Below are 16,419 nucleotides of genomic sequence, written 5' to 3'. Positions count from 1 at the left end.
TCACCAGTGTCACAGTCAGTCTTCTACAGAAGGTAAAAAAAGGCAACAAGAAGACTTCGAGCCACCCAATCCCAAGACAGAGCATGAAGGTCATACCATATATCCATAGAATTTCCCACAACTTGAAAAAGATAGGCCACAGATATGACGTAAAGGTTCTTTTTTCCGCCCCCGGTAAGCTTTCTAGTAGAGTCATGTGAAAAGAAGCACGATTATCATTACGTCCAATGCGCTACCAACGTCGTGTATCGAATTCCGTTAACCTGTGGTTGCGTATATATCGGACAAACGGGAAAGTGCGTCAACGAGAGGACAATAACAAAACAATGAAAGACGCTGCCTACCAGAGCATACTGTGGATCATGGATGCAAGCCCACCTTTACCAATACCACGATTCTGGCCCATGCTAAGACCAAACTTCGGAGAGAAATAATTGAGGCTTTTCATATCACTAACACCGGTGACGAATGCGTTAGTACTGCTTCAGTTGTTCTGCTCGACAAAGAGATAACATTCTGAGATGGACGTGTAAGTTCGATGTCCTTTAGGTTGCTTTACATCGGTGAAACTCGGTGCTGTTATCTCTGTGGCTTAATGTGTTTAGCGTTTCAGACTCGCTTTATTGACACTGCATTTGCAACGAGGATAGTTTACCCGTTGACAGGTATCACTTTCATGTTTGACTTATTTTGTTATGGCTTTTTTGACACTGCTTTGCTAAGATATGTCATATTCCCCGCGTTCATTGTTCACCTCATGAATCTTCAGTTTCTTTTTTTGGTTTTATGTTTTGATTGTTATGTTTGTAGTATCATATCAGTTTGACAGAATGATATCTGGTTGTACCCTTGGTATGAACTTGGCATGCTGGTATGAACTGTCGTATGTGTTGCTTTGTTGTGTCCTGTGTTCTCTGCGCAAGTACATTCTTTGTTAGAAATGAACCAACTCGCCCAGACAAGAGTGTTAATGCACTTTTACGTGTGGTCAACTAGGAGCGGAGAAGCACCTGATGCAGCGCTCCGCCTATTAATTCCGTCTGGCGAACAGGCTGAAAGAGTGCAGAACTACTCTCCGAGCATCAACAAAAATGTTTTAACCCCAAGCGACGCGCACGCTTTGGAATATTCGCATACACCGGTTGGTTTCGAAGGCAGCGTCGCTTGACAGTGTAGGCGTGCTGCGTTATGCCTACACTCCGCGTCGCTGCCGACCGCAGCACCACCTTTGTTTACAAACATGTACCGTCTGTTGCAGAAGTTTGCAGCCCACTGCGCCGGGCGGAGGAGCACTCTCGCTCCCGATAGGCGGCGCTGCCTGGTGACGCAGCTACAGAGAGTGAGGAGGCTTGTTCTTTTCCCCTCATCCCGCGGCTGAGAGCAAAGATGTGCGCTCTCAAGTCGGACGTTCGTCTCACTGATGGCTGCGGCCGAGAGGCGGCAGTTCGCACAGATGGCAGCCGCGGCTGCAGCGAAGCTTTGTCGCTGCTGTGCATTGGGGGCCGTCAGAGCTGTATCATGCTTAGAATATCAGACTTCCTCTCGCGCGGTATTTGTAGGAATAGCCTAAATGAACCGTTCACAAGAAAAGCCTTCCTGTCATTAGAAATCTCGACTAGTCCAGAGGTTGATGGCATCACAAGGTCCTGACATGGCTGAGCGTTAATTGATCGGCGGGATGCACGACGTCAAGACAGCACCCGAAGCCCGCAACCTCTAGAACAATAGGAAATTTGGTGGCGGAGTTTAGGGTAAGGTGGTAGGTAGCAATTGACATCACCGAGCTCTGATTGGTCAGCAGGGCATGTGACCATAGGAACAGGAGACAAGCCCGAGTTGAAAGCTGCCCTGGCAGGTTGAGGTGATGTCACCGCAAAAATAGTGGCGACATCCAAATAACATTACAAAGCAGTTTTGCTCAATAGAAAAAGGTGATCGAGCGGGGTCTCGAAGCACTGTCCTTGGTGCGCGATCTGACCATTTTACCTTTCGAACACTCAGGAACATGTGTTCAGTTCGATTACGAACCATAATTAGCAACAGCATATTACATTGTAATGTTTATATTAGCACTGCTAATTAGTTCTCATTAGCTCTCCTAAGCTGTACTACTAATTAGCCCTACTACATATTGCTACTAATTAGCAGTACGAAAGTAAAATACTAACGTTCAAGTAACTAAGATCATTAGAGACATTGCATATGTTCTTGCAGTAGTGCTTTCACATTAACTGTTAAGGATACTTAAACGTCCCCCAATTGGATCGTTCTCCTCTGCTTATTCCCAGGGCAATTATGTTTATAGTAAAGCGGTCATTTTTTTCGGTGCTGACAGGAGATAGCATTATATTGCCATTCGGAACTAAATTCCTGCCCCATTCGTTGACAGTGCAAACAGCACTAAGCAAAATGAAATTGTCAAAACTGTAGAGCGTGCAGGGAAAGAGTCAGGCAACTCGCGGCGTGATGTAGTTTAGTGTCATGTGATTGCACCCTTCAAGTTCACGACATTTCAGGTGCGTCTCATGCACATGGCAAGGATTCCGAGAGATTCTCCACGTTTCGATTCTCCCTTGGCCGATCCCGCTCATATTTAACGACCGCCCGGGATTACTCTGGCGTCTGGACCTCGAATATGCAACCACCGGGGTATGCTGCGCTTCATAAGGCCTTGCATGCACTCGATGATGCTGATGGCATCAACTTCTGGCCGAGCGCCTCGAGCTTTTTTTCTCGCTGCCTTGTCGACTGGGGTCCGGGGGGGGGGAGGTTTTAATTACAGCGAGATGTTGGCCTGCATTCTGAGTTGTGCGGTGATGCCTCTGACTAGGTCTGCTTATTCTTCACCACGAAAGCGATGCCAATAAAGAACGGTGACTTCACAATGCCGATTTAAAAGCTGATAAACTAGCATGGAAAGAAAGCAAGAAAGCAGATGGCAACGTATGTGATGATGTAGCTCAGGACGATGCCTAGTTATCAGTACGAAGGCGCTGGCAGTGCTCAAAAATCCTACTGGTAGTACGTGAAGCAAGGGAAACAGCAACCATGACTTGCTGTTAGATCACCCGACGTAGCAAAGCTTCATATATATCAGCACATTTGGAACTGTTGACATTGTTCTTGGGACTTCCATTCGGCCCAGTCGTATGTAAGTGGCAGAGCAAACTTTCCCTGAACAAGGCGCCATGCCCAGGCTGGACGAGGCCACAAGGCAAAGAATTATAAATCTTGCTTTCGCTGGGCTAAGCCGACGCGCAATAGTACGAGAAGTGGGATGCTGCAAAGCTGCCGTTGATCGTGCTGTGCGGGTGTACAGAGATGAACGCAGTATCGGCGATGCTCCAAGGTCTGGTAGACCACCAGCAACATCCCTTCAAGACGACATTTTAATAATTGCGGCAGTGAACTGCGATCCATCGCTTTCACTCTCCGAGATTCGTCAGGAACTGGGGCTTCAGGTTTCGAGGCACACCATCCGAAGAAGGCTAAATGCGGCCGGCCTAAGAAGCCGAGTCGCTTGCCAGAGGCTGCTCCTCAATGAAAGAGAAAAGCGCGCACATCTGGACTTCACACGAGAGCACGTGCAATGGGGCAATACAGAGTGGAGCGCCGTCATTTTCAGCGATGAGTCTACCTTTGTGACCCGCTGGGATCAGCGACAGCGCGTGTGGAGGCTCGTTGGCTCAAGGTAAGTGTTAAACTCGATCTGTTCTTATCAATCGATGTTGTAATGAAGCAATAGGTTACCGTGAAATGATGAGAAATCGCTGATGCTGGCGTTCTCTCATTCGTATTAGTTTTGGATCAGAAACAGCTACATCTTATGTTATGCGAGCCTGTTTTGATATTAGTACTATTTGCTTTTCATTTTTGTTGCACAAATGAAGTGCACTTTCACGCGTTTCAGAAAACAAGACCTAGGGAACGACAAGGGCGTCCTTGTCGTCTCGTGTCCATCACTGCCTTTTTAGCGCTGCGCTGTTTTCGGTGTTGATGTCGCAGCAAATGTGTTTTATTTCACGGCTATTGCATATTTAGAGTGTACAAGGTGTGCGAAACAGGCTCATTGACACTATGTTGCAAGTTTTTTTAGTAACGTGATTGTGAAAAACGAGGGCATATTTTATGAGTAGTATGATATGTTTTGTCTTGCATTTGTGGCAACGCAACCTCTACCGTTTCATTTTTTCCCGTAATTTTACAAATTACACATACCATCATACCATATATGGAAGTTTTAAATGACTGCTACGAAAACATCTTGCTGAGCTTGCAAAGCGAAAGCATCTTTAAGATCTCAGTGTCTGGCTGTCCGCTTGTAATCAAATTTATCTCAAGTTAGAACATCAGAGATAAATTTTAATCTAGTTTCAAGAGGTGCAAAATTGTGAAAGTACTCCCATGTAGAACAGCTATTCTGAATAATCAGAAAACAGCCATGAACATTGCATTCTTATCCAGTAATGTCACGTCATAAAATTTTTTTCATGCCGAAACTGACCATGGCAAATACTTTTCAGGTACGATCCACACTACATCCAGCAGGTTGCTGCGAGCGGCCGCTGTGCCGTCAGTGTTTGGGGCGCATTAAGCCAGCAGGGACTGGGGCCTCTTCATCGAATTGATAGAACGCTCACTGCAGACAAATATCAAGACATAATTGAGCAAGTGCTCATACCCTACACTTTGGATGGCCCCTTCCCCGATGGCTGCTTCCTGTTTCAGCACGACAGAAGCCCTATCCACACTGCCAGGTATGTAAACAGCTGTTTCAGGTCAGCATTAACTTTGTAGAAATGACCGCCACCATCCTTCTTAAAACCCAAAAGCACTGACGCGTATGTGGGAGAAAAGTAATTAAAAACTTACGAAAGCAATGTGATCACTAGAGATCGGATTTCAAGCAAATGCGTTTTTTCTCCTTGTCGCAGCCACACCATATGTACTAAGTGTAAGTACGGATTACGTGCTGACAACACGCTTAATGCTGCTTTTATAGTGCCTATAAATGCCTTTTTGGGGTGTTTGGGGTTGAGGTATGCCTATTTCTGACGTTGGCGCCTAACAATGTCCTATTTTGAATAAAGGAGCCGTGAATCCAGTGCGGTTTCGCTTTCGGATACATTTCGGTTTCTAATAGCCCTGCGCGGCAATGCTTATAGATGACCTCGTCCACTGAACGCGGCAAATACAGCACCACCTACAGCTGTACTAACAGTGCCAACCATGTCATCCGAAAATACCACAACAACCATTTTCCTGTTTTGTGCTATTTCATTGTGAAAGCTTAAGAACAAGGCTGGTAAAGTAGCATCGTGAAGCAAAAATTAGAAGACAGGTCCTGACATCGCATTTTGTGAGGAGCCTGATACCATCTTCTCCGGCCGGCCTCCACACATTTCCTTTACTTTTCTCCTTTTAGATTGATAGCGTTGGTGGTGGTCCGTCAGTAGTCTAACGCACGCCCGTGCAGACCTACCTTAGTTCTGACCGGCATATTCAGCGTCAAGCAGCACTGCACACCTGCATTCTCTGGCATTTGTGGTGCCCATACACTTCTAACGGCTAGCACCATTACAAAGTGGTTTGGCTTCAGACAATAGCTACAAAACACTATTTACATAAGTGGCAACGTTTCACTATGTTCATGCATTGTGTATGTCGACAAAAGACAAGTTTGATTTCTATATGAGTGACGATTTTGAGTTCATATGTCAGATATGCTACATTAACCATAATTTTAGTGATTTCTAAATGCATTCCTGTTAACGCGTTCACCATTTGTTAGTAGTTTTGGAGCATGAAAGGCTATTTCTGGCGCTAAACATAGAACCTGTCTTTTATAAAGCAGCTGAAAACTTTTTATCAGTTCTCCTTGCATTTTATTGTTGTTTCCGAGCTCATTGAAAATCTAATAGAAACGTTTATAACATCATTTGCAAAGCTTTCTCACAAAAGAAAGTGACCGGCTCCTTTGCTCTGCTAGAGCATGTGAGTTGTATGATATGTTGCAATATATAAATAATCTGTTTCTAAGCGCCTTTGTTATGATCCCAAAGTATCCTTGATTTTGTTTATTTTGCGGCAGATACTGCGGATACGTTCAGATCTGATATCATTTGCATTTGATATCTACTCAAATTTATAGGGGCTATTTTTCTCGTTCGGTGCCTAAAATGTGCTTTTATGTGCCTGTTTCCTGGCGCCTAAAACATGCGTTTTTGGTGCCTAAAAATCCGCTCCGCAGTGATCACTCCTTAATCAAGGCGCTTTCGCTCTGAAGCTGAAGGAGCAGACGTAAGGAGGCATCCTTCATCAACTCAAAGGGTGCGTGACAATCTTTTGATTGTCATCTAAACTACTCTTACTCCCCCCTCCTTTACCGGTCTACAGGGCAGTAAGAAAGAAGCTCGAGGAGTTGGGCCTGCAAGTGATGGCTTGGCCACCCAAGGGGGCAGATCTCAACATTATCGAGTGCGTGTGGGGCTTCATGAAGCGAAACCTCTCCCGACGCGCTTTCGAGGCGCAGATGCAACAGGACTTCTGGGCGGCTATCGAAGAGGAATGGAATTGCCTCAGGGAGGATCCAAACCTCATGGCGAATCTTTATGCATCCTTGCCACGACGTGTTCAAGATGTAGTTGATGCAAACGGAGCCTTCACGCGGCACTAAACCTCACCACACAGCAAAGCGTCTCACTATTTTCAGGCTGTTCGTAATAAACTGCTCCAAGAATGAAACTGTTTTGTGCTGTTGTCACTGCCAGCACTAGGGGCAGAGATTTAGTACCACATGGCAAAATGATGGTATTTCCTGCCAACACCAGATTGAATGACCGCCTTAGTATGGGTGAAAAAAAGAAGACCGTCAGCAAAACGAACGAACAGAACAGCGTGGCCGGTAGTTGCAACAAATAAAGAGATGCGCACGTATGATTCGTACGCGCTTAGATCTAGAGCTGTCAATTAAGTAGCACAGTTTTGAGTTGTTCGCGATGAGCCATCTTTGCATCTTCGGTTTTTCTTAGGAACGGTTCATTTAGGCTATCCCTACAAATACCGCGCGAGAGGAAGTCTGATAGTTTAAGCATGATGCAGCTCTGACGGCCCCTAATGCACAGCGGCGACAAAGCTTCGCTGCAGCCGCGGCTGCCATCTGTGCGAACCGCCGCCTCTCGGCCGCAGCCGTCAGCGAGACGAACGTCTGACTTGATATCGCACATCTTTGCTCTCAGCCACGGGATGAGGGGAAGAGAACAAGCCTCCTCACTCTCTGTAGCTGCGTCACCAGGCAGCGCCGGCGGCGCGCCGCCTATCGGGAGCGAGTGCTCTTCCGCCCGGTGCAGTGGGCTGCAAACTTCTGCAACAGACGGTACAGTATGGTCCATGTGATTGAGTGTCGTTGGCTGTACGTGAGGCACTGCTGCGGAAAACCGAAAGAATGCCGCACTGATTATGGACCGGAGTTCTTTTTTTCGGCATACTGTCCCCTTCCATGGATCTCATTTTTCACACCCATAACACATCGATTACCTCTTCTCGCTGCTGAATTGGCTTTTTCCATTCTGTGGTCGCGTTTCGTGCGAAATAAGCAACATTTTCACCGGACTAGATTATCCACGTGTGAGTGCCTTGGTTCATATGCCACTCAACGTGTACAGTACACTTGGTCCTTGCATTACATTGGTTGTTTAATATCTTAAATTGTCAAAGTAATGCATTAACACAAATGCATTTTGGTCAAAAACGGACCAGGACGAATTTTTCTTTAACTACGAAGTTTCTGAGAAAGCTGTATAGCTTTCCTTTGTAGCCGTATGACTGCGCTTGGGTATAGTGAACTAGAATATTCTAGTTCATTGTAGCGTGGGTGGATGCCAATGAGTAAATACTCCATTATTAAAGGAGTATGGACACCTAACTTTTGGGGGCGTGTTTTCTTGTTTGTATTGATGCGTTATTATACATGGATTACCACCTAGTATCCTCCTACGACTGCTAAGTAATTTATAATCGCATTTCTATCTCGTGCTGTTTCACTTTCCGTTTTGACAGCCGAATGAAGACTGTGACGTCAACGTGGGCTTACAGGTCACGCGAGACAAAAAAAAAAGTGCAATATAATCGCTGCTTCCGCATTCGTTGCCATTCTGGCTCTTGAGGGAGGCTGCCTCCAGCACTGTAGTGAATTAAAACACTGAATCGGCGATTATATCGACGTTCTTCCGTGCTTCTCGCATCCACAAAGCCGAGACATCGTTTGCCTCGCCGTCGGGCAGATGGCGCAGCCCGAGAGACCGGCTGCTTGGCTCTCGTCTGCAAAAACTGTACTCGTAGCCGAAAGCAGTTTCTCGCTAATTCCACCAAACACAGGCAAGTACCGATGTTTATTTAGATCTCAAGCAACTTAGGCAATAATATTCTACCTTGTGAGCAGTGTTTACTCTCGATTAGGCCAGTATTTTGCGCACAAGAACTGCTTTAAAAATCTGGCACATAAAAACGTAAGTCCCTGCACACTAGCTAAACTAGTGTAGCATGGGTCCATTTTTTTTTTTACCAGTGTAGAAAAAGTGTAGCTCGATCCGCCCACCTACAAGTATTTCTTTTATGCGCAGCATAGCACGGTAACTACACTTCCTACACCACTTTCTTTGGAGGTGTAGGCTAGCAGACGAAAAAAGAAGGCACGCGTTTCAAACTCACAACGCCATTTTGTGGCTGTAAATGTCGCGAGCGGTTTGCAGTGCAGCCTCGCAAGTCCGCCTGGACGATGGCAGCGTTATGGCGGTGCACACGGAGCGTGGCAACCTTACCTTCTACGAAGATAAAAATTACTTGCACGTCTGAATGTGCGTATTTTAGTCTGCCGAACGCTACTTCGCATTTAGGTAAGCCGCGTTCGTTCCATTGATATTGGCGCTGAGCGAGCCACGCGAAAAAATGTATTTTGCGTGCATGGTCATCCACCTACCTGTGTATGCTAGTGCGAAGGTTCCTGTGCTTACAGTATCGTCTTTCACGTCTGTGTATTAATACGGCGGCGCCTCAAAGCGGTCGGTCAGGCCATTGGCTGAGAGCAGAGGAACAGCCATCGAAAATTGCACCCCATATGCCGCAGAATGCCGGTTTCAACGCGTCGCAGAACGCTGTTGCTCTAGTCACTACAGAAGCATAGATGCTTTGTATTTCGCACGAGGAACCCGTCGTCGACCCTTCATCCGACAATGAACTTACTCTGCAAGAAATTTAACGAAAGCTGCGTTAGAGTGAACTAGAAGATAGTCAAACGCCTATGCCGCCTGTGTAACAATGCCTCATGAAGAACATGCCTGAAGCGTCTCCTCGATTTCAATGGGCCTCAAGATCGCCTCGACATTGCGCAGACTGGCCGCTAGGCGGTGCTAAAAGATGACAATTTATCGAAGGAGGATAGACCGGTTACAGCAATAGCTTCACTTTAGCAAGGAGAGTGGGAAAGGGCAGAGAAGAAGGTTCCTAGTGGCACATCAACAGGACCAGATGGTATCCCGATTATGTTGATAAAGAAGCTAGGATTAAAATCCAAGCAAACATTAATACAGGTAGTGAACAAAATGATAGTGGATGAGAAAGTCCCTGATGAATGGCGATTAAGTAGAATGAACGTAATATATAAGGGAAAGGGGGACAAAGCAGACGTAAGTAACTATCGTCCCATAACAGTGACATCTGTGGTTTACAGGGTGGTGATGCAGATTATAAAGGACAGACTGCAGGCTTGGGTGGAGAACGAGGGGGTGCTAGGGGAACTACAAAATGGGTTCCGGAAACAAAGGAGGTTGGAGGACAATCTACTTTCATTGACGCAGTGTATAGAGGCCCCTATGGCTAGCATTTCTGAATATTAGGGGAGCCTATGACGTTATTCAGGAGTATTTGTGGGACATACTGCGCACATTGGATGTGGAAGATGAAGTAATTAATCTTTTAAAAGATATATATAAAGGTAACAGAGTGCTCATAAAATGGGAAAAAAATGTATCAGGGCCTGTAGAGATACAGCGGGGGCTTAGGCAAGGATGTCCTCTGTCCCCTTTCTTGTTCATGTTGCACCAGCAAGGGTTAGAGACCATACTAGAGATGAGCGGACTAGGCTTGAAACTTCCTTTCTTCAAGCAAGGAGAATGGATTCAACACTAATTACCAGGACTAATGTACGCGGATGATATAGTACTAATAGCCGACAACAAGGAAGATTTGCACAAGTTGATACACATTTGTGGTACAGAGGGAGAAAGAAGTTTAGTAAGGAAAACTCTGCTGTCATGATATTTAATGAAGAGGGCGGCGAGCATAGAATACAGGATTTCATGCTAGTAGTGGATGAGTACAAGTATCTTGGAGTGTGGATAAATAACAGTGCTGAGTATCTGACAGAGCATGAAAAATATGTAATGAATAAAGCTAGTAGGAATACAGCTGTCATGAAAAATAGGGCACTGTGGAATTACAATAGGTATGAAGTGGTAAGAGGGATCTGGAAAGGGGGAATGGTCCCTAGCCTGACTTTCGGTAATGTGGTCCTGTGCACGAGACCAGAGGTTCAAGCAAGGTTAGAAATTAAACAACGTCGGGAGTAGGGAGGTTAGCTTTGGGGGCACATGGCAATACACCAAATCAGGGGGTACAGGGTGATATGGGATGGGCGTCTTTTGAGAGCAGAGAGGCTAGCAGTAAGATAGCATTTGAGGAACGATTAAGAAAAAATGGGGGAAAATCAGTGGGCTAGTAAAGTTTTCAGATACCTGTATATAAAGAATGTTGACACGAAATGGAAAAAGCGAACTAGAAAATTGACAAGCAAATGTCTGGACAGCAGTAAGGGGGCAAATCAGCAATTATCGGTTAAGAAAAAGGTTAAAGAAACAGAGAGAGCTCCGTGGAAAACGGGGATGCTGACGAAATCGGCACTGGGAACATACCGGACCTTTAAGCAGGAAATTGCCAAAGAAAATATCTATGATAATTGTAGGGGAAGCTCTTTGTTGTTTGAGGCCAGGACTGGAGTTTTGTGGACTAAGACGTATAGAGCCAGGTACCACGAGATAGACACGTTGTGCATTGCGTGCGGAGAGGAGGAGGAAACGGCTGAACACTTGATACTTTTCTGTCAAGGGCTTCACCCTACAGTGGAAAGCAGCGGGGCTGATTTACCCAAGGCATTGGGATTTAAGGATAGTGAAGGGAAAGTAGACTTTAAGCGGGTAGAAGTAACCAAGCGAAGGTTATATGATTGGTGGCTAAGACAAGAGTACAATTTCATAAGTCACGGCTAGGTGGCTTGAGCACTGATCTCCACTAGGTGGCCGGCTGGATGCCGCATTCCCGCTTTCTGAAGTGGGCGCAAGTGAAGCCACCGGAAGTTGGATGGCATGTCCCGGAAGTTCGGTGTCTGCTTTGTATTTCAATAAAAAATGTCGCGTCTTTCACCCTTCCGTGCTCAGTTCTTCGTGTTGTTTTCGTGTAACATCTACTGTAATATCAAAGTAACGTTTCTAACTTACTGGAAGCAACACAAAACCGCGCAGCAAGATTCATCCACTCGGCCTATTCCTATCATGTAAGTATCACTGAACTAAAACGTAATGCTCATCTTACAAACTTGGCAGACCACCATACTATTACATAAATTTTACTATCACCCCATGACCAAGTCTATTATCAGCCCTGCCCATCGCATCTCCAGCCGCACGAACCACCAGAAGGCCGTTTACCCTCCCCCTGCCCGGACTAGTGCTCACCTGTCATCATTTTCTGTCCGCACTGCAAAGGACTGGAATGATTTGCCCAACACCGTCGTGCTTCACTCCGACCCATCATCATTAAAAATATCCATCGAATCAACTGCGTGCCCTGAATTCTACTCCCTCATGTAATACCACTTTAATGGGGCCTTTGAGGTTGTAATAATTAAATAAATAAGCAAGCAAGGTGAACGTGGTAAATGTGAGCACTGTTCGGGGAACCCTGTAATTTCAGAGGAACCGAAGTGAACAGGTATGCATGTCTCACCATGCCGCAGCAAAGGGGTACGTGCATAAAACACTATTTTCTGACCTGGTTCTTGTCTTCCGAGCGTAATTAGGAGAAGTAGTGGAATGACGATGAGCCTAGGTCACCTTAAAAACAAATTTTCGTGTAGCAAAGAAAAGGCAATGGCGCGGAAATCCTGATTGAAGAGCCATTTGTTATACAGCTGCCGCTGTTTCAATTTTGGGTTCATGGCGGACGATGTCTCTTCTGATCGACGACAGGTGATGCTAATCGCTTTAGTGTGCTATTTACCTTCTATACGTGCTTTTAACCTAACTCTATAGCACAGCCACATTTATCTACACAGCACGAGAGAAACGACTGACGAGAAAGACGAATGCAGCAGCGCATGTGACAGAAGAAGAAGATGTGACAAGCGCTGTTAGAAGTCAACTGCACCATGCATCACGAATAACAGCCCCTTCAGGCATAATTTGCGACAGTGCGAAACAGTACTTGATACACTTCGTCGAAAAAGCAGTACCATATACATTTTGGACGCTCTAATGTGAACCAGCAGAACACCGACGGCACCTCACCAGATTGTGGCCTCGCCCTAGCTCACTCCGGTTCGGTCTAAACATAATTCAGTAAAATGGTCACTGCAAAGTCGGCTGTCTAATGAAGGTTCCCACCTATTCTTTCTTAAATTTATCCCCCATTGATGGTATAACTTGGGCTTAGAGCGCGGCAACGTGCATCACAACAAAGAGCCGAGTTGGCGACGCTAGCGCAACAGGACGACACAGAGCTGAGCAGACGTAGTAGTGTGTGTAGCGACGTTCTGTCGTCTGCTAGTGTCGCCCCATAGCGATGCAATGGACCCTTATTTTTGAAACGTCTTTCCCGAGGACTTTGCTGCTTTCCTCATGAAGTTGATAATGCAACAGGTAGGCATTCTCACGAAGATGAGAACGTTGAAAAGACAAAATGCTAAGCGGAAAATGAAAACTGAAAAACCGTGCCGAGGTCCGATTTCGTGCACTGCCAACGGCTGACTTCCGGGACATGCCGCGCAACTTCCGGTGGCTTCACTTTTGAGCGCCCGATGCGGCATCCAGCCCCCTAGTGGAGATCAGTGGGCTTGAGCCACCGCCCCTTGGTCAGCCGCATCCGTCCGTCCGTCCGTCCACCCATCCATCCAATTTCGGTTTCAATGGCTGGGAGACTGTGCTGCGCAGTGCCCAATCATTTTCCTTTTTTCTGGCTTTTAGCAACAACATTTAGTTTGTTAACGACAAAAAACATGTTCTAGGATCTCTCGGAGTGCAGCAAATGCTTAAAAAGTCTAAGCTGACTCCACATATTACTGAAAGGATCATCAGTTTCGATTTCGAAATATAAAAGCGTGCTGTGCACCCCGTTCTATCAAGCCGTTAGGACCTTTTGTCTGCTGCATAACCAGTACGTTTTGGATGGTTTACAACGAAAGGAGCATGTTCGAAACATCCATATTGCAGCAGGTGCTTGAAGTGGCTAGAAATACCGCAAAATAAGTATTTACATTGCATGATGCATAGTTGTGTATATTGTACTGTTGCCAATGGCAAAAAATAAACTACTTCGGACGAGCAAAAAGGGGAAATAATCCACGAGATAGAATAAGGACAGGAGGAAGTCCGGAATTACCTGAGCTCTCAACTGTAGCCAGGTGACCCATAGCAAAGGAGAACTGCATATGGCGCTCAATGAATGGAAGCCGGAGACGTTTCGGCAACTTGCCTGGGTAGTCAGTGGCCCGCAGGGGGCACATCCCTCATATCTAATGTTCTTAGAACTTTGCGAAGTGCGCGTTTGTTACAATCTTGCTGCGGAGCATTGCGAGAGATGTTTCGATCGGGTGAAGCAGATCTTGGAAGGCCCAGCCTGCGCTGTTTCTAGTCATTTTTCCCGACGAGCTTTCGCCGAACGGTACCTCCTTGACTAACGTACGTTGACAAATTTCAAATAAACCCATGCCCCTCTTGTCTATTATTTCCGCAACAGCTCACTAGGTTCCTGTGTGATGCACACGCGCACAGTGACGTCGTGAGTAACACAACAGGCCTGACTGACCGGATTTATCCAAATGACAAGCACATACGTGCATTGATGAAGTGACAACTGGAACAAGGGGAGCATCAGACATGATGAGCGACGTGTGAATATTAAAAAAAACTGCGCTTGGAGGCACAGACACGTGCGCACTTACAAGGAAAAATGGCATGCATCGGTGTGATGAAGGTGGCGGAAATTGTTTCTTGCTGTTCAGTGGTTAGGGCGCTCGGCTACTGATCCGGATTTCCCGGGTTCGAACCTGACCGCAGCTGCCGAGTTTCGATGCATGGAGGCGAAACGCAAAGGCGCCCGTGTGCTGTGCGATGTCAGTGCACGCTGAAGTTCCCCAGGTGGTCGAAATTATTCCGGAGCCCTCCACTACAGCACCTCTTTCTTCCTTTCTTCTTTCACTCCCTCCTTTATCCCTTCCCTTACGGCGGCGCGGTTCAAGTGTGCAACGATATAAAAGACAGATACTGCGCCATTTCCTTTCCCCCAAAACCAATTATTATTATTACTGCAGTTTCAAGAATTTTCGGGAAAGATGTGCGCCATTTCCTTTCCCCCAAAACCAATTATTATTATTACTGCAGTTTCAAGAATTTTCGGGAAAGATGTTTCTTGTTGTACATGTACATCTTCGCAACTGCTATGTCAAGTGCATGGTTTGTTAGCAACGGTTTGATGAACTTCTTGCATATAATATGCAGCAGTGCTTCCCTGTTGCCGCTATCCTTGTTCTCACAGGTCAGGACATGCAAACCTGCGATTTTATTCACACTAGTTGTAGAGCAAGAATGTGTCCAGTAGCCTTTGAAGATGCATTCGGTCTGAGCACGATATCGATGAACTTCTTGAGGCACTGTAACACTCTTAGGAGCGCTGAAGTCGGTTAAAAGACCACATTCAGCTTCAGAAAATGTGACGTAACCGCCTCTCCTGAATGAATTCTTTCCCATGGCGCAAAGAAACGTCATCAGCAGTAACCTCTGAGCAAGCGCCGGCGAACGCAGTGCCACCTCACGACCGCGCTCCTGCTTGCCTGGTAACTTTTGATAAAGACAGTACATGTTCCCCAGACTGGCGCTCGCATTCATTGGCGCTTATAGTGAATTAACTCACTGCGTAAATAAGTAAACATATACCCGACGCAGAAGAGACTGTTTAACCTAAGCATAACAACGCAGCTTTCATTTCATGCTGGATAACATACAGTTGCTGCCTGCACACATGCAGCTAAACTTACGCCATAGTCATGGCCGCATTCCTAGGGGAATTACACACCCCCGCAGTAAATGCTGAATCCTGTACTCTTGAAGCATTCGTTTAGCAGATACATGGACTGTGCTAAAAAGCAGAAAAGAGCGAGCAGCAGCTATTGAAATCAATGGCCATGGGGCCCGAAGCAGGGCGAAGTCGAAGACAGCGATGAATGTTGGTTGGTATAGACAGTGAGGCATTGTGTCATCACTGTGCGACCAGGGGATCAGTCGACTGTTTTGCTTCACCGTCGCCACAGACTATGCGAATATCAGACTTCCGATCGAATTAGTAAAGTACCCCATACAAATGTGGTGTAAAACAATACTGCCGGCCAAATGCCATTTCTGTGTGAAATTTCAGCTCAAACAATTCACCAATGTAGCTGAGAGAAGTATTCTACATAGCGTGTAAAACTGTGGAACACACTGTATAATATAACATTACAATTATATTTTGGGCATTGCGTCCCAGAAATTTTCCCAGTGTTCTTACATGTGCAGCAATTGTTCAACTAACAGAATTTCACTATTAAATCTCTTCACCACCCTCACCAAACATCACAGTGTGCACGGATAGCCAGAGCACCCTCCAAGATTTTGCTACCAAGAGAATATATCCACAGCCCGCTAAACATCTACCTGCACTAGCATCCACACCTGCATGTCCACTTGGAATGGGTCCCTGACCATCAGGGGATACAAGGAAGCTAATGCGCTCATGCTCTCGCTCATGACATGTATCCAAGCAGCCCCCCTTCCCTTTAGCAGAGAGATTACAATCGCAAGGATAGGAAAAAGGGGCTATGCCCCACAAACACCAAAGTGGAAGTTGTGCCTTCCTTGTCCTTCTCTTTTCTGCCGCCTTCACAATCAGCCTTAGCTATGAACCAACTAGCCCAAACCAAAGTACTTCTTAAGACACACCCACTGCCTCCTTCCTCGCCCTTTTCCCACATCTTACTTGCTGCAAATCTACTTACATCAAGACAAGCACAAACTAATTCGCTACCTTGTGTCCTTTACAACCACCACAATTCTCAAC

The sequence above is a fragment of the Amblyomma americanum genome, chromosome 1 (assembly GCF_052857255.1).
Source record: "Amblyomma americanum isolate KBUSLIRL-KWMA chromosome 1, ASM5285725v1, whole genome shotgun sequence".
Lineage (NCBI taxonomy): Eukaryota > Metazoa > Arthropoda > Arachnida > Ixodida > Ixodidae > Amblyomma > Amblyomma americanum.
This window is presented reverse-complemented; position numbering follows the sequence as displayed.